The sequence below is a fragment of the Musca autumnalis genome, unplaced genomic scaffold (assembly GCF_047663935.1).
Source record: "Musca autumnalis isolate F117 unplaced genomic scaffold, ASM4766393v1 scaffold_4, whole genome shotgun sequence".
In the NCBI taxonomy this organism is placed as follows: domain Eukaryota; kingdom Metazoa; phylum Arthropoda; class Insecta; order Diptera; family Muscidae; genus Musca; species Musca autumnalis.
In genome coordinates, this window is record NW_027411977.1 from 65,319,348 (window position 1) to 65,345,370 (window position 26,023).

Sequence of the window (26,023 nt, forward strand, 5' to 3'; positions counted from 1 at the left end):
TATTCACGTCGGAAGTTGTGAAAAATTATCGGACGAAAAAAAAACTTGTGATTTTTGCAAAGTGATTTTTTCAAGTGATGTAGGGGATGGAAGATACCAAGCAACGCTCCTGACCCGTTTTAACATGGCAAAGCCCAGGATTTATCTTGGTTCCTCTTTCATCTCAAGTGGACACTGACCTCCCCGTGGTGTCACCTGGGGAGCTGCCTTTAACACCCGCTAAAGGTAGTGATCTAACATGTGCCGCGCGTTCTCCCATAAGAACGGTAAAAATTTGGGTTTGGGCGTCGGGTTAGTAACCCTCCCCTAGAAAAAACAGCATACTATGAAACAACGAAAGAAAAGAAAAACAACCCCCTCTAAAGTTGACGAACCCCGCAAACGTTTTAAGGACCATGATCTGCGAATCTGCACCTGGAATGTTCGCACTCTTTATAGAGACGGTGCAGTCTTCGCATTGGCAGACGTTCTTGAAAAGTACAAGGCCGATATTACTGCCATACAGGAAATACGATGGATTGGGAAAGGCGTCACAACAACACCTAAAGGTGACGCACTGTATTATAGCTGCCATGACGTAAAGCATGAGTTTGGTTGCGGATTTGTAGTTAGTCGGAGACTAAAACATCTGGTATCCAGCTTCACTCCAGTGAATGAAAGACTTGCTGCAATTCGAATAAAAGCTAAATTCTTCAACATCAGCTTTATTTGCGCTCATGCTCCAACTGAAGAAAAGGACGAACAGACCAAAGATATATGTTACGAGCGCTTAGAAGAAACATATGACAGTTGCCCTGCCCATGACATTAAAATCATTCTAGGCGATTTTAATGCCAAAATTGGAAAGGAGAATATCTTTCGCCCAACAGTCGGGAAATTCAGCCTCCACAGTGAAACATCTGACAATGGTATGAGGCTGATAGACTTTGCAGCTGCAAAAAACATGGTAGTTAGCAGTACCAGATTTCAACATCTCGACATCGATAAGGGCACCTGGCTCTCTCCAGAGAGTCAGAAAACAAGATATCAAATTGATCATGTTGTGATAGATGGAAGACATTCATCGAGCGTGTTGGATGTACGATCGTTCCGAGGCGCAAACATTGATTCGAACCACTACCTTGTTGCAGCAAAGGTACGCACCCGCTTAAACGTGGCAAACAAAGTACGAACAGACACAACACGAAAGTTAGACATCGGTAAGCTGCAATCACAACAGATAGCCACAACATATTCCACTCAACTAGCCCAATTGCTTAATCAAAGCACTCCTTATCCCGATAACATATCAGCGCAATAGCAAAGCATTGCCCACTCCATGCAAACAACCGCAAAATCCGTACTTGTATACCAGAGGCCTCCACCAAGGAATCCATGGTATGATCAAGAGTGTCGTGCTGCCACCGAAGAGAAAAATGCGGCATATAGGGCTACTTTACATTCCGTAGCAACGCGTAGCGCACGAGAGAGATACAGGGAGAAAAGGAGAAACGTCTTTTCCGCAGGAAAAAGAGAGAGATGGAAAAGCGGGAGTGTGAAAAAATCGAGATGTACAGGAGCCATAATGAAGTCCGAAAATTCTACCAAAGAGTCAAGCATCAAACTGATGGCTTTGGTACAGGCACATCCTCCTGTAGAGACCAGCAAGGTAATTTGGTAACTGATACAGATAGTGTACTCAGGATATGGAAAGAACTTTTTTCAAAACTGTTGGTATCCAATAGCAGCGAAGACGACGAGGATACCACAGTCCCAATCTCAGAAGATGGTATTGAATGTATACCGCCCAGCCAAGATGAGGTAGAGACAGCAATAAATCGGCTGAAGAATAATAAGGCAGCAGGAGCCGATGGCTTACCAGCCGAGCTGTTCAAAACCGGAGGCGACACGCTTATTAGGTGTATACATCAGCAGGAATAACGCGTACCCGACTACTGGAACCTGAGCATCCTGTGTCCCGTCCATAAGAAAGGAGATAAGACTGTATGCTCTAACTATAGGGGCATAAGTCTACTCCCTATTGCCTACAAGATCGTGTCAGGGATATTGTGCGAACGACTAAAGCCTATGGTCAACGAGATAATTGGACTATACCAATGCGGCTTTAGACCTGGCAAGTCCACCATTGACCAGATATTTACCCTGCGGCAAATCCTGGAGAAGACCCAAGAGATGCAGATTGACACCTACCACCTTTTTGTCGATTATAAAGCAGCCTTCGACAGCCCGCTGCGTTCAAAGGTATTCCAAGCCATGTCTGAATTTGGTATCCCCGCAAAGCTCATCCGGCTTTGCAAAATGACTTTAACTGACACGAGGTCCTCAGTTAAAATAGGGAAGAACCTCTCCGAAGAGTTTGGTACCAAAAGAGGTTTCAGACAAGGAGACAGCCTTTCGTGTGATCTCTTTAACATCCTGCTAGAAAAGGTTATACGAGAGGCAAACGTCAAAAGAAGTGGCACAATCTTTACCAATAGTCACATGTTACTTGCTTATGCTGATGATATAGACATCATAGGCCGAACAGTAAAAGAAGTAACTGATACCTTTATGAAGGTCGAAGGAGAATCTGCTAAAGTGGGTCTGGCGGTAAACGGTGAAAAGACCAAGTTGATGGTGTCGACGCGCAATGCGTCCATTGAGCTCGGACCGACTGTGGAAGTTGGTTCCTATAATATTGAGGTAGTAAAAGACTTCGTCTACCTCGGCACCTTCGTAAACACAACAAACGACATCAGTTGTGAAATTAAAAGAAGAATTGTATTGGCCAACAGATGCTACTTTGGTTTAAGTAAGCAGTTTAAAAACAAAGCCACATCTCGTCAAACAAAAATAACGCTCTACAAAACACTGATACTACCCGTGCTGATGTATGGCTCCGAAGCCTGGGTACTTGCGCAAGCAGACATGGCAGTGCTTGGTGTGTTTGAGAGAAAAATTCTTCGAAAGATCTACGGACCAATCTGCGTTGACGGTGTATATCGACGTCGCATGAACCACGAGCTGTATCTGCTATACAACGACATCAATATTGTTAAACGTATCGAGATGCAGCGATTGCGTTGGCTAGGCCATATCATAAGAATGATCGATGATGACCCCGCTAAAAAGGTGTATAAACGCGGACCGCTTGGCGGTGCACGCAGAATTGGCAGGCCAAGGAATAGATGGCGCAAACAAGTGGATGATGAGATGAAAAGGCGCGGTATTCCAGAAAGCGAAGCAACAAATAGAGAGAATTGGAGATCTTTTCTTAGTTCGGCCTATAGAACAGATGTTCTGTAATGGGTCAGCTAAGTAGGTAAGTAAGTAGGTGGAGTTTTTCTTACGTGTTTTTTTTTTCAAAAGATAGTTTCTACTACTTTAGGGCTACAATATTGCTAAATACAGCAAGGCCAAATTCCTATTCGTTTCTGAGATAAAGGCCTAATAAATGCAAAAAAGTGTATATTTAGCCCGGTTTAGATGAGGACATAAAATCCGAACTGGATCTGACAGGACAAAACCCTATTAGGGGTTTTGTAGTCTAAATATGTACTTTCAAAAAATGCATACTAGAAGTTGTTTGCATTTTCAGTGTTGCATAATGTTATTGGCCTCCATACAAGTGGACCAGGCGGTCTGAAACTTTGCAGATTAATATCGATATCGAAAGCTTCATCGGTCGTTCACAAACCTCGACATTCATGCTATGAAGCCTTTTCTCTCAGTGTATAATAACAACTTTATGTGGAGCTCCTTAACCTTACAATGGAGTGGTAACAATGATAAATTTGCAAATCATTGAACAAAAACTAAAAGTTCAGCCAATTCGTTTAATATCGCTTATGCTCGCACAACAATGTGTTCAAAATCAATTACAGGAACTTTTTGTTTATGGTACTGTACATTGTACTGTCCGTACATACGTACATATATATTAATTGTAATATTAAAGTGAAATAAATCTGCCTTCTAAAGACATTGACAAAAGAAATGAGATAAAAAAAATGTTAAAACTTTCCCTTCTTGGCAAACTGTTGATGTTTGCCGTTTAAAAAAAGAATGAACGAAAAAAACGACGGATATTTATACTTATCTCCCTCTAAACGTAAAAAGAATCAAAGTAATTATGTATTTAGTCTTGTTGTTGCTATGCTGGCCATAATTCTTATTTGCCATAGGTTTTTTCGGTGATATTCATTTGGCTTTTATATCACTTTCATCGCGACTTAATAATTGTTTTCCGTTTTTTAATCGCGTGGTTCATGTCTTTCGCTTTTTCTTGTTATACCTGAAGTGGTGGCTACCTCAATTCAAAGCATTCAAATATGTGGTTGATGTTTGTTGGCTTTAATAATGGCCACTGATTTTTCTCCTTTGTGTGGCCTAAGGTAAAATGTTTTTCACCGAGCCAAGGGAGAAAAACACTCTCTTCGTTGTAGCGATGTTGGTTTTTTTTTGGTAGTGTTGTTTGCTCAAAGTTAGTTTGTCGTGCGGTTCCTTTGATTCGGCCAATGATTATGGCTTTTTAATCATTTATCATTTAAGTGTTTGCTTGTTATCAACGAACCAACTAGCCAACCCTGAAGCCATATTTTGAGAATAAAAAAAAACTTTTTAAAATAATTGTCAGTAGTTGTTGAAGTTTTTGTTTGTTTTGCTAGGGTTTTTTGTGATACAGATTTTCGATTGGATTGAATGAAAAAGCTTTGTTCTATTGATATTTATATATATAACTGAAAGGAAGTTTCCTTACATGTGTCCAGCTAAACTTGAATTTAATGTTTCTAATTTTTATACCAAATGGATGCGGAACATATTTCACATCGTTAAGAGTTTTTATACCCTCAGCATTTATGCTAACGAGGGCAAATACACTTTCATACGGGCAAAATGTGCCTCATCGAAATAATGGTTTTAGACCCCAAGTATGTTTGAACAAAAACCGTTTCAGACAATTTGGAGTTGATTTAGCCATGTGCGTCCGTCTGTCTGACTGGATTGAGCGCACGATAACTCTCGAACGGATCAACCGATTCGATCCAAAATTTGCCTTTCGTAATATTTGTCTAAACTTAGTTTAAGTTCGACGATGGGTTATACACGCCCACTACTTCCCGTACCTCCCTTATAAAAGTTCGAAAATATTCGGAAAATTTGTGCACCCGATAACTCTTGAAGGGAGTAACCGATTTGGTCCATGCTTTGCACACAGTGAAATTACTACCAGGCTTAGATGAGGTTTCAATATGGATTCTATCGGTCCACGCCTTCGGGTACTTTCCACATAAAATTTCGGAAAAGGTCAGTTTAGGACCTGCTCTCGAATCGCTTTGATTTTTATTGTAACAACTTGCATTTACCGCCCCCCCATATGATGGTAAAAGTTTCATCAGGGGCATGTCCATACTTCCTGAGAAAAAAAACTGACAGATGGACAAAACCGCAAGATAACCCTCGAACGGAACTGCCGATTCGAAGATGGCTCCCTCCCATATGTTCACTTTAAGACCTGCTCTCGAATCACTTTGGTGCCCGTATGGCACCATATGATGTGGTTGGAGAGCACGATAACTCTCGAACTTATCAACCGATTTGGTCCAAAATTTGCTCTTCTTCATATTTTGTCCAAGCTTAGCTTCAGTTCGAAGATGGGCAAAAATGTCACTAAAATGGTATGCATGATATCTCTTGAACGGGGCAACCAATTTTGTCCAAACTTTGGATCTCCTAATACTTCATGCAAATTTAATTTAGCTTCTGAAATGGCCCAAATCGGTCCTCTCCTTAGGGTACCGCCCTCACAAAAGTCCAACATTAGTTTCTAATTGCAGTTTAGGGTCTGTTCGAAGATCTTTTGGAAATGTATACCGATGCTGTTCGATGTGATCCTGTTTACAGCGATATTATGTTTTCCATGGACAAGTCCATGCTTCCTGGCGTACTGGTCCAAAAGTTATACAATGACCCACTAAAATGACCAGTGGGCGCCATATCTATCGAAAAGATATGACTCTCAAAATAAGAACCACTTCCACAATAGACTACGTCGTTCCATTCCGTTAAGTACCTCCTCCGCAAAATTTTTGAACTTTAATCCTAATCTACATCTTTGTCGGCAAGTTCAAATGTAGAAAAAGGGCCACAAAATTCTGAAAAGACCCTAAATACATTCGATCTGTCCCTAAGTGAAAGTTTCAATTCACATAGGCTGAGGGTATATCTCTGTCGGCAAAGCCGATTTATGCTTTTTTACTTGATTATACCCTACATCACATTGTGCCTTTGTATGTAACATGCAAAAGGAATCGAAATAGACCCATAGTTCCTTTTAGGGACATACATAGAATCATTTTTCTGAGTCGACTTATTCATGTCGGACTTTCCGTCCGTTTGCAACGTAGGAAGGACGCTATTGCTTTTGGTGAAAATCGCTTCAGATTTGCACATAACTTCCTTATATATTTTGCCCGATTAGAGGTATCTGGTGCACCAACCTTGCCAAGTTTGTTGTTGTTGTAAGTTCGTTTTCCTGCTTAATGCGGTTCCAGGTCTAGGAATGTGGCTGCTTCGATGGGATGTAACCACAGATCTACTGGACTTAGTTGAGTAGGTATGGCAGGGCAATTGAAAAGGTGCAGAGTGTTGTGCCGGCCAGTGTAGCATGCCGGGCAGATGTTTTGCAGGGTGTCATCGATCCTTGCCCTATAGGAATTCAGACGGCTGCACCAAACCGAGCGTTGTTGAGCCAAAACTACTCTGGTTTGTCGTGGCAGAAAACGCTCCTCAGCTGTGATAGATGGGATTGTTCTCCGAGGACCACATTCAAACGCTAGTTGTTTATGGCATCTGCGATTGCGTTCGTGTGAATGCTATTTAAACCTACCTGATGGGCTTGTTGATCTCTCTCTCTCTCTGAATCATGAGAATCCCTCGGGAGATGCCTGGTTGCTAATTAGGATGGTTATTATGATACTGCAAATACTGCAAATACTGCAACGAAAGTATGCCATTGAGGTGCTGTGCCGGAAGAGTCTTTGTCTCCTCATCAGCTTCGGCAGACAGATGTACCATGTGTTCACGACGTGAACATATTGTTGAGCGTTGCCCCAGAAATCTTGTGGTCTGTTACCGTCGACCAAAACTCTGTGCTCATCTCAGCAGTCGATGTGGCGAACAGAGTGGCCGTAGGCTTAGTGGCGCATAATTTCATATTCCTCGCGTGGAAAATCGATCAAATAGGAGTTCAGCCTTTCACTAATGACACTTGGTAAGGTACCTGGCACAAAGATAACACCATGTGGAGCAGGTGGAATACAGGAAATGTAGATGTTAAACCGTTCCGGAGACATAACCCCACCTTGGAGAACATCCTGTTTTACTCTACGGGGCTTGAACCTCTTGTTACTGAATTCCACGTATGACTGGCGGCCACAGAATGTCCTCAAACACCGTGGAGTGCTTGACAGTCTCAATGGTTTTTAATAAGTGGAGCCCCACCAACACTCTCCCATCTCACGGCTAATATGGCCTGCGGAGATGGTATGCAGAGCTGTTGTTGTGCTATGCTGCTTACATAACCCATGCTGATGATCGGTAACTGTATAGATATTTCCGATGCTGGGCAGGAGTAAAACCTCAAAAGTCTTTGCTACGGACGACAAAAGCGAAATAGTTTTGTACGATACACTTTTGGTGGAATTCTTGCCTGGTTTTAGTATCGGGACCACCCAGCCTATTTTCTAGACATTGGATACGATGTGAGTGCTAAGCGACAGGTTGAGATCCTTGGTGAGATACTGAAGTCTCAGCTCATCCAGCTTTTTTGTCATTACTATGACGATGGAATCTTCATGGACCTAACTCTTTGTATGATTTAGCGTTCCTGATGGCATTTCCAACAACATATATTGTAAATTGTGGTCGTTCGTCCTCGGCAGGAAGAGTTCTTATCTAATGCGATGTTCTCTTCTGTTTGTCCTGTCACACAAGGCGTTCTCGACAAAGTGCCGATTAAAATAATGTGCGTACCTCTTCGGATTTTTCAGCGTAACTGCGTCAAACGTGACAGAGGTTCTATCTTCCCACTTCCCTGGGTTAGAGAGTAACTTAACTGTTGCCCAAAAAACTAGAGTTGGGTAATCTAGTTCCTAGTTCCTTGTACTAGTTCCAAAACGTATGAGTAACATCATGAAATATAACGTGTGATATTAAGTATACGCAGTTTGTTCAAAGAAAAGAAAATGTGGGCCATTGGAACTGCGAAGTGAACGAGATAGTTCCATATAGTTCCTTTGGCACAACTCTACAAAAAACTGTTGCAACTAAGGGCACAACCATTGTTTCCGCTTAAGCTCACCGACCAACCTGTTAAATTCCACTGTTAGCTCCCTGGCTCTGGGGTCACTGGTAATGTCTCGATGAAGCTTATCACGCTCAATTTCCTAATCCCGCCGCCTCTGTTTAGAAATGTAATCTCACTTCGGGTATTCGGCCTTCAGGATTATAGCGAGCGGCTGCAACAGTGATGTCTCGGAAAGTCCTCTTTGCTACCCGAATATTACAGGGTTTGGACAGATTTCTGTAGCGGTGATTAGTTAACTCTGTGAAACTCGGCCAATAAGCTTTCCCATGATTGATGAAATCATGCGTTCAGAGGTGATGAAATCGAAATGTCAACTGATTAATACAATTATGGGGAGATGGTTTGGCCCAAAGAAACGACACGTTGCCGAGGGATACTTTGGTTTTATCTGGCGAACTGTCGCACTCTCCGCTAATCCTGGTAGGGGTATTCTCATTGATCCGGCAAAACGCAGAGCTATCAGAGCTGCTCAGTCAGCTCTATAGCCCCCTGGCCATTGCCGAGGACCGAATGCAACAACTCATGGTGAGCATTAGTCCTTTTAAGAGCAGTCAGTTATGACCTTCCAAAAGTGAACTTATGTTGGAGTACAGCAATTTTTCGGCGGGATGTATACGTTGAACATCTCTTCCTTGGCGGTTCCACACCTGACTGCTTCCGCTCACATTCCATGTAGTTGTCAGGAAGCCAGACTCAAGCGGTAGGCCTGTATTGAACAGACTGCTGCGAACATGAAAGTTAGTCCCCCCTCCTCCACATCTGGTGCTATCCTTCGTCAGTACGTTGTAATCATCACAACGCTGTAAGTTGTAGTTCTTGTTCAGCTTGTTTGTTTTTGCATCGCTGCCACCATGATATTCTTCCGACTCAAAAAATACACTATTTCCTCAATCTTATCTCGGAGTCCATTGCAATTAAATCGCAAAAAGGGTGCATTTTCAGGAATTGGAGAAAAACGGCTGGTGTTAACTGCTTCGTGTGCAGCTGTTGTTGGTGGGACTGCGGGGGAGTCGCGTATTCTGATGGCAACGATCACGACTCACTAGGGGCTGTGTTCTCGCAGCATGCAGTAACATACATAGTCCCTATCGTAGCCCTTCACGTTGACGAGTCCAGAACAATACCTTATATGCACCCACTGCCCACATCTATTGCATCTCACCGAAGTTCCAGTGTGGTTGATGCAAATGTGACAAACTGAGCAAATATAAATTTGTCTTGAATTCTCGTCCGTTCAGGCACGGACCAAAATAATACGTAGCAGGTGCTTCGGGATATACTGCTCCCAACACAGAAAAATGACACAAGTACAATTATGTGTACACTGAGGTGGCAGCCGATGGTCAGAACACGGATGTTCTGTGGTTCCGGGCCAATCCGGTATCAAAGAACCCGCCGCCGTGGGATAGACCCCGTTATGTATGTTAAATTTTGTTGAAATTCGGAATGCTCTAGAAATAAATGTGTTAAATTACATGGAAGTCAGATCAGATTGGATATAGACCCTATATATATTTTCGCCCGGTTTTAGGCATTTGGTGCACTAACCTCTCCATGTATGTTCAATTTAGATGAAATTTTAAATATGTAACGGAGTTTGGTTTTGCAAAAATGGTATCTACTTATATTAAAATCGATTCTGATTTAGAAATAGCTCCCATATATTTTTACTGCCGTTTTTGTATATTTGACGCACCAAGCACAAATTTAGACAGAAATTTGGATGAAATTTGATAATTTGGTTTTGAATAACTTCGTCAAATTATATTGAAATCGTGATGGTGTAGGGTATCATATAATGGTCCCCGCTTGACTTTTATCCTTTTCTTGCTGCTTTTAAATTGCAAAATGGATTCTTGGAGGACAATTTGGTAAATATGCTCAATGAGCGCTTTATATCCCACCATTTAATTGCAAATTATTAGCCAAAGGCCAAAAATTATTAATCAATCAATTATTGCAAAAACAAATTTAATTTAAGAGCAAGTGCATAAGTAAGCCATTCGATTTCTTCAGGGGATGACAACTTGTTAACAAGCAATTATATGCAAGATTTAAAACAGACCTTCCACATCTTATGCCGGGATACATAAAGCATTCCAAAAATAAATATATAGTCATCGAATGCACAACATGTTGCCATGTAACAAGTGTTCTGGGAGGCATGTATTAGCTTAGTTATGTGCTTTTGGCATGAAAATCAATATTGACTTTCTGAAATGACCCAATAATATATAATTTAAGTGTAAAAACAGCATTGTCGGTAAGTCGTGTGTCAATTGTGGTGCATATTTTTATTTTTGTTTTTGTTCTCGAGTAGAAGTAGCCCCAAGTGTTGTTTTTATGGAGTTTTTATACGGCATCAAATGCACTGCATCTACGTATATTTTCCTATGTGTGTGTGTGTGTGGTACTAAAACATTCATTGATGGCCAATGTAATTTTCTTCAATGGCCATTTGGAAATGTGCCATTTGTTTACGAACGTCATGTATTGGCAATAATTTATATGTTCATTGTTTTGTTTGATCGTTTTTCAGTCTGTCATTATGGAAAACATCACGATGAAATTAAAATTAGAACGTAAAACGAAGTGTAAAACCTCAATTAAAACTCCAAGTGAGCGTGCCATATAAACCCTATTAATAATGGCTAATGGACAGGTGGTCGTGATACTCAATCATAAAATCACAAAAAATTAAAAACAATAACTCCAGTAGAAATTATAGGAGATTTTAATAATTCCTGATTGGGAACATTCGGGGATAATATGGAAAGTAAAATTATATCGATGTAGCACAAACCACACGCACCAGAAAAAAATATTTTGAAGAGGTGTATAATGGATTGAACCATATTTATTTGCAGATTTCAGGATCCATAGCTCAGGAAGGAAAATATATAATATTGTTGTCAGGATTACAAAGATCACCGCTATTTCAATTTCAACACGATCCAAGAAGTGGCCTTAAACTGTACTAGGGGCACTAAAAAACCTTCTGGCCTAGGCAACTCGCAGTGTCGCCAGGTGTCATTTGAAAATTTTTTGACAGTTTTTAGCCTAAGCTTACTCAGGTCAGTTTGACATATGACCATGTGTTGGGTTGTTTACAGTGGCTTGATTGAGACACCTCCAAAAAAAATCGTTGGCGAAAAAATCGTTGACCACGCCTTTTTTCTTGATTTGCTGGAATCAAATGAAGTCATTTGATCCCCAGTCGGGGCTGTACGGCGTATGACCCGTCAATTCCACGTTTTGTCCGGTCAAAAAGGCGCTGGTTAGAATCACATTGTCATGATGCAGAACAATCCGTCTTCTCTTGCTCGTTCGTTTTTCGAATTTCTCAGGAGACTTCAGGCAAACAAATGGTAGTGTAATGCTCACAATTAACCGTCCTTTATTTCTCAAGCCGTATAGTCGCCACACGGTCAGTATTGCCGAAGAGACAAGCGAACATTTGCTTCGAAGGTCTATTTCCATGTACAACTCTGGTTGGATTTGGCTCGCTTTCGGAGACCCAAACGGTCGATTCCTGCTTTGTTTCGGGCTTCTAAGCATAAATCCCAGATTCGTCATCTGTGACGATCTTATAAATGCCGTTTGAAGCACCGCGATTGTTTTTATGCACAATTTCTTTGCACTAATCCACGAGATCCCCTCTTTGAGCGATTGACCAATTTTGCTGAATTTAGCGAGAAAATTTTTGCGGCCAGGTGTTCATGCAGTATCGAATGTTAGTTGGTGGAATAATTACCCAAGGATGTCTCTATCTGACGGTATTTGACATGGCGATCTTGGATTATCCGTTCACGCACGGCTTAATTTTTTTTCTGGCACAACGGCTGTTTTTGGACTACCTTCAAGACCTTTGTTTTTTAGCGAGTGCCCGCCAAGATTGAATTCATTGAACCAATTTTTCATAGTCCCATAGGATGGTCCTTTATCGACATACAAAGATTTAGTTTGATCGATGCACTCTTGCCGTGATTATCCACGTCGAAAGTTGTGAAAATTTTTGGGACGAAAATGTCTACAGGTAAATTCCATGTTTTTCGCAAAGTAATTTTTTTCAAGTCACTGTAAAGAACCCAACACATGGTCATATGTCAAACTGACCTGAGTACACTTAGGATAAAAACTGTCAAACTTAAAAAAAAAAATTCAAATGACACCTGGCGACACTGCGAGTTACCTAAGCCAGAAGTTTTTTTAGTGCCCTCGTATTAACACGCAAAAGTGTTCAACTTTTACGGAAGCGGTGTTGAAGGTATCGACCGACATAGTACATCGCAGAACTGGAGTTATCGTGCCCACCAGACAATTTGGGAGCCACCGTGGCTCCACGGTGCAGTGGTAACCACGTCCGCCTTACACTGCGGTTCAATCCCTGACCGGAGCGTTTACATTTTAAAAAGTGTTGTTGTAAGACACGTCGTTCAGACGTTGCAATAAAAAGCAGGTCCCATGTTATCGATCCAGTTATTCTCTTCTCTTTGTGTTGTCACTCCCGGCGTACACGACAATTTCTCGATTAAAATAACTTGCGCACCTCTTCGTATTAGTCAACATAACGTCGCCAAACGTGACTGCGGTCCTATTTTTCTTCATTCCATGGTTCGAGAGTGGCTCTACCTTTGCCACAATATATTAAATGCGGCTCTAATATTGCAGCTCTACAGGTGGTCTAGCCACTTGTTCTGTTTGTGCTCACCTACCATCCTATTAACTCTTTAATTAATGGGGTTGGCTCCACAAAGCTCATTACTCTCATTTGGTAGTACCGTTGCCTCTGCTGAGAAATTTGGCCTTACTTCGGCTATTTGACCAGTAGATATATAGCGAGCTGCAGCAGTGATGATGTCTCCGAACTTTAATTTTCTGCTACTCGAACATCAGAATTGCTCTCTTAAGCGAAGAGTGGGGAACACTCTGAAACTAGGTCAATTAGCTTTCCGAAGATTGAAAAAAGTGTGGCGTTCAGAGGTGATGAAGTCGGGTGTTCTGATGATGACCCAAGAGAAGCGAGGGGTTGCCAGGTGACGCCATTTGTCAGACCAGATGACACGATGATTATGTTTGGCGAACTATGACAGTCTCCTCTAATTCCGGTAGGGGCATTCCCATTGACCGTGCGAAATGTAGGTTTATGAATGTGCTCAGCCAACGCTATAACCGCCCAAAAATTTCTGTCGGCATGCCCTTCTTAAAATAAAGGGTAAATATGGAGATTTGTAATGAATTTTTTCTGGAACCGAACATCACAACTTATGGCTGACCTTTAAAATCCCCTGGTTGTGACCTTCCTAATGTTGGGCCTATAAACTGGACTACAGTTATTTACCGGTTGAATATATACGTTAAGCAAATCTACCTTGGCAGATCTACATCTGATTACTGCCCCATATATTCCATGTACGAGTCATTAGATCCAGACTCAAGCGAAATAATTCTGTATTAAACAGATTGGCGCAACAGGAAAGCTAATCCCCCAAATCCACTTTTGGTGCGATCCGTCCTCAGTACGTTGAAACCATCACAACGCTGTAACTTGCAGTTGTTGTTGAGCTTGGTTTCCCGCACTGTTGCGTCCTTTAAATTCTATTCCCTCATAAAAAAATTTTCTTGATCTCACCTCGGATTGCAAAAGGATGCATTTCCAGGGATTAGAATAACAACGGCCAGTGTTAATTGCTGCATGGGCGGTTGCTGTTAGGGGACTGAGGGGAATCTCGAGTTCTGATGGCGATGACTCACTGTGGGGTGTTTTATCGCAGCATACAGCATCATAGTCCTTGTCGTATTAACTCACATGGATGAGTCCACGGCAACTCCTGAGATGCATTCTCTCCCAACATTTTGTGGGAGGTACCCAATGGTGCTGAGCGATAGTCAGTGTACCGATTTGGCTCGCCTTCAGACTTGATCTGTGTTTTTGGCAAAATATTACGTGGTGCATAGTTTGGACCGAATCGGTTTTTCGGTTAGATAGTTACCGTGCTCAACAGTTACACAGACAGCCAACACTATTCGAGAAGTGACCTTAAACTTGACTTAAGCGCAAAAGCGTTAGACTGTGTAGAAGGTACGTTAAAGAATCGGTCCACATAGACCGTCTTGTAACTTGATCTATTGTTAGGAGTAACTCATTTCAATAGTTATCGTGTCCACCACCAATTTTAATTGGTCATCGTAGGATTTGGTAAGTCTTAGGTCAGGATTTGGGCATCCTCGACAGTGCGGATACCCGAAGTAGGTAAACTTTTTCGTAATATTTCTTTAACATTTCGATTCAGCTCATTTATATGATATACCTCAAACCTTAGCTGCATCTAAGTTCGGAAGAAATATTACGTCATAAAATGTGTGGACCAAATCGGCCATTCCCTTTGAGAGTTATCGTGTTCATTTCATGTCATTGCTTCCAATGGCAAAACCTGCCTCTCCCCCAAATTTTTTGTTGGCGGTAGAGCAAGTTTATTTGGGGGTGGGTAAGTTTTTGTTTGGTGAGGTGAAACGGACAAGTTGCCCCACTCAACATGCTCGAATTCGAGAAGAGTTTCACTCGCGAGTGGAATTCGAGCGAGTATTCGGAGCTAAGGAAAAAATTAATTAGTTGGACGATTTGTATGTAGTTATTGCTGCCGCAAAGTAGTAATGAACCCATTATTTGTTTTCAACAGCTACAGCTGTATTATGTTTAATGCTCGTAATATTAACATTTCTTTCTTTTTATTCTGAAGAAGTCATCATGAACAAATATAATATTTAAACATTAATATCGAAATACTATTTGTAATTTGGCACAAATTCGACAGCTGGTATTAGTATGTCATCACCATAGTCAATATTTTTACAGAGCATCATTACTAAGTGAGACGATGACAGTTGAGTTAATTTCATTGTCCGCATGAACGCATCTACGATGTGCCACTTCCATTGATATTTTTTAAGAACATGTAATAAACTACGTGAAGCAATTAACGATACTTAATAAAAATGACACAATAGAAACAACAGCAGCAGCACCACCAGCAACAACAAGCAGAAAAATAGGCAACATTGTTGTTTTTGTGATGTTGTTAATTCTGCTATCGACAATATTGCCGTGTTCGTTTTTTGTTTGTTGCCTTAGGAGACAAGCAAAAACATTTTGAAATTGACACAGTATTGTTTGTACTTACCACCAGCACACCATCAGCAAGCACCATTAACACAAATACAGCTGCTGCTGAGCGACTTGCTGGTGTCTGCCACAAACAAAGGAGGTCAATTGTAATTAAATGCAAAGTTTACGGTAGTTATTTTTGTTTCTATCATTTTTTGTTGTTGGTGTAGAGGAAATAAGGCAGAGACATTTTTAGAAGTTCTTTTTGTACTTACTTTATCTAGATGAGATGTGAATTTCTGGGTTTTTTTTTGACTTTATTTAGGTTGTAGAAGGGACACAATTTTAAATCTGGAAAAGTAGAAAAAATACATATTTAAATAAAGGGAGATATATCAAAAATGTAATGAAATGAAATAAGAACAAGTAAATTTGCCAACATAGATATACGCTCAGCCTGTGACATAAAGAAAACAAGCAAACCTTTATAAACTATTGTGATTTGCAATCAAATAAAAATAATGGAAGTCTAGTGCGTTTAGACTAAACCCGTCGATTTGACCTTCCACTCGCCGAAATCCAGGAAACCAAGTTGTATATGATAGGAACAACTTAATATGATCGACTTCCTACACTATCCTCAGAAAAGACAGGCGATGGAATAGCCTTTATAATCCACGATTCACTATCCTATAGACCGCTTCCAATAACCACAACAGACCCCCACTTGGAGATTCAGGAATAGCAATTTCATACCTATCCTATAGACCGCTTCCAATAACCACAACAGACCCCCACTTGGAGATTCAGGGAATAGCAATTTCATCCGGAGAAAATTAAATAAAAACCTTAATATTTACATCCCCCAGACTGTGCCTGCCAAACAGACTACAAACCAGTCATTATTCCCTATGGTCGCGCACGCATGGGGTTTTTGTCTCATAAATGCATCTTGTAAGTCGACTAGTTTAAGATTGTACATACGGGACAGAACATGAAAAAACGCCGCTTGCTTTGAACGATAATAGCTATTAAGAAACTGGAAAAGTGAAATAAATCCCAACCTTTGTTATTGAAAGGAAAAGAATCGAAAGTAAACGTCTTTTAATCCTTAGATTGTGCTTAAAATCTAATCTTGCCCAAAAGGATCTGTGTTGTTGAGCGCAGTGTCGTGTTTCCACCCTGATCAAAAGGCCTGTGTTCGTTGTGCATATCGCCAGTTTCTTACCTTGCCCCCAAAGAAGATTTGTGAACAACGGTGCCCACTGGACTGTTGTTTATTGCCCAAAGAAGGCTTGTGTGTTTTGTGTCTATCTAACAATTTCCTACAACCAATAAGGGGTTTGTATGTTGTTGCCCGTATCCCTCTCCCGTGTTCGGTAAAGATTCCGGGTTAAACGTTTGTAGCACACGGTATTCCCTCCAGGATGAGAATACAATCGTTATTGGAGATCTAAATGCGCACCACGATAGCTGACATTCCGAGCTAGGCTGTGACGCCAGAGGAAACATCATAGCTGAACAGGTGGAGGATTCAAATTTATGCTTCATAAACGTGGAGCATCCTACCCGCATTACTGTTTCCTGTCGTAGTTCCCCAGACGTGACATTAGTCAGTACAAATTTAGTTGCGAACACCACCTGGCATGTGGATATTGCATTGAACTTGGACCACTTCCCCATTACAGTAAAATTATGCACAACTGAAACAGTTGCCACATGTAAGAATATAACTTTTGTCAACTTTAACAAGGCCGACTGGTCACTATTTACCACACTGACAGAAGCCGAGTTTTCACAAGCCCCCCCCCCCCCCCCCACCTAACTCGACACAAGCATGCAAAAATTGCATTCCTACACCAACACCAGACTGCGGTAGAAGAAGACTACCCGATCCACCATCACAACGAATAATGTGCTTACAAACATAAAATCCGCCAAAAGCTCCACAGCAATTGGTCCGGATGGTCTGGTAACGAAGATGCTGAAGCACATTGCTCAATACGGTGCAAATTATCTTGCATGCACCTTTAACCTTTGCCTCAGCACCTGCGAGGTTCCAGACATGTGGAATGTCGGAAAGATGGTACCTGTTCCAAAACCGGGTAAACCTGCGCACATAGGCAGCTCCTACCGACCCATTACCCTCCTATTGCCGGTCGTGAAGATCCTCGAGTCCATCCTCCTACCGTACTTTACTTAGCACTTTCGCCTGGCCGATCATCGACATGGCTTCAGAGCTGGAAGAAGCACGACAACAGCCCTCAGGGAAGTCACGACTAGGATCACGGAAGGACTAAATAGTAAAAGACCACACAAAAGAACGATATTAGTGGCTCTGGACCTGTCGAAGGCCTTTGATATGTGTAAACCACCCCATACTCCTGAGGGACGTTATGGTAACCTCTCTCCCTAACTACCTCAAGAGATGGTTGGTAAACTACATGGCCGGTTGATTAGGATCATGGAAGGACTAAATAGCAAAAGGCCACACAAAAGAACGATATTAGTGGCTCTGCACCTGTCGAAGGGCTTTGATATGTGTAAACCACACGATACTTCAGAGGGACGTTATGGAAACCTCTCTCCCTAACTACCTCAAGAGATGGTTGGTAAAATACATGGCCGGAAGGCAGTCCTACGTACAATTCCGAGGACACAAATCAATCAGGTGGGCGAACAAGCAGGGGGTACCTCGAAGGCGCCCAATCCACCTTAGAGTGTGCACCTAATCTCATGCGCTGACGATTGCACAGTTATGTCTATCGACAGGAAAATCCAATACATAGAAGCTAACCTAAATAGTAACCTTCCCTCCCTTAAAGACTTTTTTGAAGACAGAAATTTGCAGCTATACGCCCCTAAGTCCACAGCTACTATTATGACAAAGGAAGTCTACGCTCAGCTAAATATAGACATTCGCGGACAAGTCATCCCGACGACCAAAAACCCGGAAATCCTGGGCGTAACCTTTGACAACTTACTATATTGTTGTAAACACGTTGAGATAGTAGCAGGGAATGTCGTGAAAGAAACAAACTCCTCAAAGCGCTTGCTGGTAGTACATGGGGTAAAGACAAAGAGACCATCCTGACCACCTATAAAGCCATAGGTCGCCCCCTCAAGGACTACGCAGCCCCGATATGGTCTCCAGGACTAAGCGACGCACAATGGGGAAATCTCCAAGGGGTCCAAAACACTGCACTGTGCAACGCTACCGGGTGCAACTATATAAAGGCATGGACCCATACCAACAATAACGAAGCTAAAACCTTCAAAATTCCGAAAAATCGGGTGGTAACGTTCTATGGGTGCTGTACCAACAAATTTCTTGGGGAAAGTTGAGTACCCCCAACGAAGACTAAATACCATATTTCAGCCATTTCGAAGGAATATTGAGGCCACAACCTTCAAAATACCAAAAATCGGGATGTACCCTTCTATGGGGGCTATATAAAGGCGTTGACCTGTACCGACAAATTTCTTGGGGAAAGTTGAGTATCTCCAACGAAGACTAAATACCAAATTTCAGCCATTTCGAAGGAATATTGAGGCCACAGCCTTCAAAATACCGAAAATCGGGAGGTACCATTCCATGGGAGCTATATGAAGGCGTGGACCTGTACCGACAAATTTCTTGGGGAATGCTGAGTACCTCAGACGAAGACTAAATACCAAATTTCAGCCATTTCGAAGGAATATTGAAACCACAACCTTAAAAATACCGAAAATCGGGAGGTACCATTCTATGGGGGCTTTATGAAGGAGTTGACCTGTACCAACAAATTTCATCCATTTCGGCGGATTATTGTGGCCACAACCTTCAAAATGCCGAAAATCCAGAGGTACCGTTCTATGGGGCTATATGAAGGCGTGGACCTATATCGACAAATTTTTGGGGGAAAGTTGTATACCCCCAACGAAGACTCAGTACCAACTTTCAACCATTTCGGAGTGATAATGAGGCTAAAACCTCAAAAATACCGAAAATCGGAAGGTACAGTTCTATGTGGACTATATCAAAACGTGGACCGATATAGCCCATTTGCAGTACCAAACAGACCTAGGAGTAATAGTAACTTCTATACCAAATTACAAAGCTCTATCTTAGAAATTGCGAGCTGTATCTTGATTTCTACAGACGGACATGGTTATATCGATGTTTACCCTAATCAAGAATATGTATAGTTTATAGGGTCTCCGACGAATAATTCGATGTGTTACAAACGGAATGACAAATTTAATTATACCCTCCATATTATGGTGGAGGGTATAAAAAGTGTTTTAATTTACACAGGCAGAGGGTATATCTCTGTCGGCAGAGCCGACTGATACTTTTTTACTTGTTCCTAGGGGAAATCAATACTTCATGAGATATCGATCTAGAAATGTTTCAATACTGAGGTCCACTCTTTCATTAACTTCTTACACTGAAGTTTTTAGTAGTTTTTGAGGTCTTTGCTGCAACGCAATCATGTTATTCTCCATATTTATCTCGATATTGGAAATGGAACCTAGGAACCTACATATACATATGTATACCAATATTCCTTTGTACTGTTGTAGTCTATATCAAAACAACAAACACCTTTAAATGTACCCTTTCAAGACATAGCAACGTAAATAGACCTCAAAATTAAATAAGAAAAAAAACTGAAAACAACAAAAAAGACACGAAACTTTTTCAGACTATCAAATTTCTTTGTTTTACCTAAACTAAAGAGATTGGATATTGTCGGCATCACGTACGTCACGCCATGTAAAAGATATAACTGTCAATAGTTTAAGCCTTCAAAAGAAAAAAAATTAAAGCGACAAATGAAAAAAAATAGTTCTAGCATAACAAGAGCCACACCTGTTTAACGATTTTGCAAAGTTTGGTTTTATGCCGCACAAACCACCGCCCATTTTTTTTGTTTGTTTTGCTTCAAGAAATCCCCCTTTGAAAGTAGGCAAATGTTTTTGTTGCCATGTTTTGTTTTTGTTCTTAAATTCAAGTGTTCTTTCTGTCTTGTCTGTCTATCGACATCTCGTTGTTAGCTTGCTTTGATGCCGCATAAAATCTTAGACGGTGATGAAAAAGAAGTAGAAAAAATGTAATCATAGATTTTTACTTTGTCTTAAGTTTTGGTGTGTTGGTTTTGTTGCTGCCATCATCGTCATTGTTCTGTTTATTGCCAAGATGTTGTTGTTGTGGGATTCTTTTTGTGCTCTTGTGATTATTATTAAAGAAGTTTAGATAAAAATCTTAAGCGGTCTATATTATTTTCACAGAAAAAAAAAAAACAAAAACAAAATATGAAGACAACTGTAATTCGATGTTCAGAATTTTAGCATAACTTAGTAGCAGCATAAGCTGCTGCATTATTAGCTAAAACTTAATAATACCTTAACGAGGCTAACACACCACAGCTACATTGTCATCTAATCTCTTTCATGTGGTAATAACATCAAAGATGGCCCAAAACAAAATCTTGCCTATAGATTTTTGACTATGTCAGCGGCATAGAATGTCATTATTTTTCGCTTTTATAATTCCGCCACGTTTTAAATGTGGTGCCGCTGTAGCATTGTAAGTTGTTGCTGTTGTTGTTTTGAAGTTTAATATAAAAGTAGCGCACTATCCTTTATTGTGTTTTTATTATTAATTTAATAAAAGTTGCGTTTTTTTCCTTTCTACTTAATACGGTTTAAAAAGTTACCTGCTTCCAGTTCCAGAGCATTTAAAATTATGCTGCATGTTTTGGGTATGACAACAAAAAGGTTTCACTCATGTCCAAGAAGGCATTGTCCAGCAGGAAAACTAATCCGTCAGATGCCAGAATTCAAGACCTTAATAAAGAAATAAATAAACTGGTATCCAACCACAAAAAAGAAATATGGCGGAAAAACCTCGAGGAATCGGATCCAGTCACAAAACGCCTCTGGAATACAATCCGAAACCTTTCCAACCACAGGCGTTCCGACAACATAAAAATAACTTTTGGTGATAACACTCCCAAAACCCCATCGAAGGCAGCAGCCGTCTTTTTCAGGCAACACCAGACCGCGATATAAGAAGACTACGCCGAGCCTCTCCTGTCCTAAGATCAAATACGGAACAAGCCACCATCACAACGGATAATGTGCTTACAAACATAAAAGCCGCCAAAAGCTCCACAGCAATTGATCCGGATGGTCTGGCAACGAAGATGCTGAAGCACATTGGTCAACACGGTGCAAATTATCTTGCATGCACCTTTAACCTCTGCCAGAGCACCTTCGAGGCCAGACATGTGCAATGTCGGAAAGATGGTACCAGTTCCAAAACCGGGTAAACCTGCGCACATAGGCAGCTCATACCGACCCATTACCTTCCTATTGCAGGGACCAATTCTTATCACTTAGCCCAACAGGTGTGGTGAGCATGGCAAAGCACCACCTGAAGATTTCTTTCTGGTGACTAAAATTCTCAGGATAATTAAAGTAAGAGAATATTTTTGCACTGAAAAATGTGCTATTCTTTCGTTGCCTTTTCGATCGTCTAAGTTCTATTTGGTCATGTTAACCATGGCAGGTCCACAGCCGCTAGTTATGTCCAATAGTAACTAAGGCGACTGCAATACTTTGTACGTACTTTCGGGTGGTCAAGACAGCTGAAGTTCCTCTTGTGCTTTAGGTTCATATCCCATTGCTCTGGTGTTCCTTGTGGTTGTCGAAAGATAAATATGGCTGCATCAATAGCCTATAACCATAAAGCTATTGAAGTTAGTTAAGTACGTTTGGCAGGACAGATGAACAGCTGCAGTGTGTCTTGCGGAACTGTATCTCATGCTGGATAGATGTTTTTTACTATGTCATCAATTTTTGCCCTACAGGCTGTACCTTTCCGATGTCATCAATTCTTGCCCTTCCTAAGCGTAGTAGAGCCAAAACCATTCTGGTTTTGTAGTGGTTGCTGGTATCCTTCAGCTGTGATAAATGTGGATCACCGCATTCAGACGACAGTTGTTTGAATGTGTAAAATTGTATCTCTTTCTCTCTCTAGATCAGGGCTGATCAAATTGAAAATGTGTTTATCCGTTGCAGTCCAAACAACGACTGATGCTTACTCTCAATTTACGCTACCATGAAGAAACGAGGACCCTTGCTCTAAATAACGAAGATCACTCCTTACATGCCGGGGTAGAGGAACTCATCCACCATATGGTGATTAGCATTACTTTCACGATAACGCCCGAAAAAGTACGCCATCGTATCCATGTTAAGTTCCCAGGCAGCGTTGCGACAGGTTTCAATGTTGTTCTATCGCGGTGTTCTTTTATACGAGACCCACACTGGTGATAGGCTTATCGATCTGGGGCCTCTTGTAACGTTGCAACTCTCTTTCACTCTGTAGATCATGAAGATTCTTTCTGACAAGCCTGATTAGGGGGTCTTATACACCATATAGTAATTAGGATGACTCTCACTATAAAACCTGATCAAGTACTGCATTATGTTGCGAGTTGCAGTTATCACGGCGGCGTTCTGATAGGTTTGAATGTTACACAATCCCGTTTTCTTACATTTGCGCACAACGCCATATATCTTACCACAGACCGACCTACGCGTTATTAGTGGTCAAGAAGGTTTCCACGTTTGCATGACAAGTGCAGCTAAGGGGTAGTTTACACTATATGTAAATGTCATATGACATGCAATTTTCGATCGTTATATATTCGCTAATATTTTTTTCCTTAGTGATTTTCTTACGCCATTTACTCTGTGGGCCCACACCAGCAAAAATGTAAAAAAACTACGTCTCCACTTTGCCTCCGTGGTAGATATGGAAGGGTTTTTTTTCGTGTCATATGACATTGATAGATAGTGTAAACTACCTCTAACTAAGGACTTCAGGATCTTGTTCCTATATCTCAGCTTGTCGCATACAGCTTCGACATGTACCAGACCCCAAAAATCTTACGGTTGTTTTTGCTCATAAAGAGAGTGGATGTAAACATGCACGGCTTATTCTGGTTGAGTCTCCGACTAATATGGGTGAAGATGGAATGTTGTTGTAATGCTTTGCTGCTCACGAAATCAATGCTGCAAATCGGCAACTGGATAGTTGTTTCATACGTTGGGGAGAAGTTAAGCCCCGCAAGTCGGACGACAGTAGGGGTCCACTCTGTCCATTTGAGTACGATGTAGATGACTAGTTGCAGGTTGAGAACTTTGGTGAGAGACTCCACTTCCGACTCACCCAGCTGTTTTATCATTACCACGGAGATCCGATCAAGGTCCAAAGATTTGGATGATTTAGCGCATTTGCAACATTTTTATTAATTCTGGTGGTTCCACCTCGGCAGGAATGGATCTAATGCGACGTTGTACTCTTCTCTTCGACATATCATTTTCGGCGTGCTCGACATATTGTCCTTTAAAATAACTTGTGCACCTCTGATCAGTAGATTTAGGCAATCTAGTTGCCGGAGCGGATCGATCTTACTAGTTCCTTTTCCCAAAAGGAACTAGTTCCTTAACATAGTTCCGTAGTTGCGAGACCGATATAGTTCAACGGATCTTTCTCTTTCATCTCTTTCATGGTTCAACGAAATTTTCTCTTTCATTGTTCTTTTCGTTCCAAATAGTTCCGAGATCGAAATATTTCCCTTTCGTAGCTCTTTTTGTTTCCTTCGTTTCAAATAGTTCCGAGACCGAAATGTTTTCATGGTTTGGTAGATGAATTGACATACAAATAAATGAATTGTAGCGAACAAACAGCAACAACGTAAGATCAACGTAGGCGTTAACTTGAAAGAACCAGAAAAACGAAAGGAACTATATGAACTAAAGGAATTATATAAACATAAGAGCTGGATATAGTTCCAATAGTTCCTTGTCCGGAATAGTTCCTTGGACCTAGTTCGTTCCGGAACTACACAACTCTACTGATCAATCAGCGTAACTTCGCCAAATTTGATTGATTCTAAGATTTGAAAGTGCCTGAACCATTGCGTACAACTCACTTACGAGTATTCCGACTCCAATTTGAAACTCTGTACACTTCCATTTTCAGCTACCTGACACGAAAGTTAATTGTTTTGGTTCGATGTCTCCACCGTCTCTACTGAAAAGTTTGATCTCACTTCTGGTATTCGAGCAGCAGGTACGTATATAGGGAGCAGGTACGTATGTTCCGGATGACCCTTTAGGCAGTTATCTAAAGCGGTGACTGGTGAACTGGATGAGACTAAACCTCCTTATCTCTTTCACGGTTGATGAAAGTGTGGAGCTGAAGAAGTATGGCGATTTGATGATAGAGAAGATTATAGGAAGATGATCTGCCAAGAGAAATGACGGATTGCCAGGTCACGTCATTTGCCAGACTAGGTGACACGATTATTATGTCTGGCCAACTGTGGCACTCTCCGCTAACTCTGGTAGAGGCGTAGAGATATCAATCTACTCAGCCAAGGCTGTACCCGTCTCATCATTACCTAGGAACGAATATCCCAACTTTGATATGCATGTTGGATCTATAGCCCGGCGTACAGCTATCATAACTGTGATCCTTCTTCAAAACGTTGTAACCATCATAACGCTGTAACTGCAGTTGTTCTTGAACTTTCTCGCATCGCCGTGACCATGACGTCTTTCCTACCTATGAAGTCCACTATTTCCTCGATCTTACTTCGGAGTCCATTGTAATTAAATTGTAAAAGGGCTGCATTTCCAAGGGTTGGAAGAGCAGGGACCGGTGTTAAGTCCTGGGTGTGCGTTTTTTTTGTTAAGGGGACTGCGAGGGAGTCTCGTATTCTAATAATAAGAACGACGCCTCATTGGGGAGCGTATTCGAGCAGCATGTAGCAGCATAGACCCTGTCGTATGCCTTCACAAGCTTGAGTCCAGAGCAGTCTCTGAGATGTACCCACTCCCGATATATTAGTGTAGTTTATGTGGATGTAACAAACCGAGCTTACCCTAAACCTCGAATGCGCCAATATCGGCATATAAGGTTAAAGGAGACACCCAACTTATTTAGACTATCGTGGATTGCTTGCAATCTTTGGAACAATAGGTTGTTTACCAATCAATCCTCTCGGGGATATTCGCAAAGTCGTTCCACAATTTGCATTCCACCTGCTTGTTGAGCAGAATCGTTAGGTTCTATGGGTTAGCTCCAATGGGTTAAAAATATGAACCTCTTTCGGTGTTTCAAAAAAACTTTATGTGTCAATCCAGTTTTACAATGTTCCGGACATTTGTCCTGCCACAGAGAGTTCAACTTAAGATTTCTTTCATTGTACGGGGATTAATCCACAATGTGAACCAATACAGACACATATTCAAACGCCATTAATCTTTCAAGAACAGTTTGAGTCTTCTATCACTTTGGATGCTGTCAATATTTCCATACTTTCCTTAACGTAGGGTTATATGTATTAAATAATTTTATTTTCTTTCCCCTTTGTTGTTGGTGTTGTATTTTCCGTGAGTTTGTTTTTTTGGTATTTGACACCTGAAGCGCAACGACCATAACATTACGACACTTTAATGTACCCTGCGAAAAAATAGTAGACATGATCAGACATTTGGATGCACGCAAA

The 26,023-nt window shown here is 41.2% G+C and overlaps 1 protein-coding gene across 2 annotated transcripts in view; it reads right to left on the reverse strand.

The window, feature by feature from the left end:
- LOC141401632 (uncharacterized) overlaps positions 1-26,023 on the reverse strand; it is a 283,351-nt gene that overhangs the window by 140,019 nt on the left and 117,309 nt on the right. For both annotated transcript variants that reach the window (XM_073981962.1, XM_073981963.1), the window contains one exon: positions 15,728-15,803. The gene's annotated coding sequence lies outside the window, so the exon portion shown is untranslated. The remainder of the gene's footprint in view (positions 1-15,727; positions 15,804-26,023) is intronic.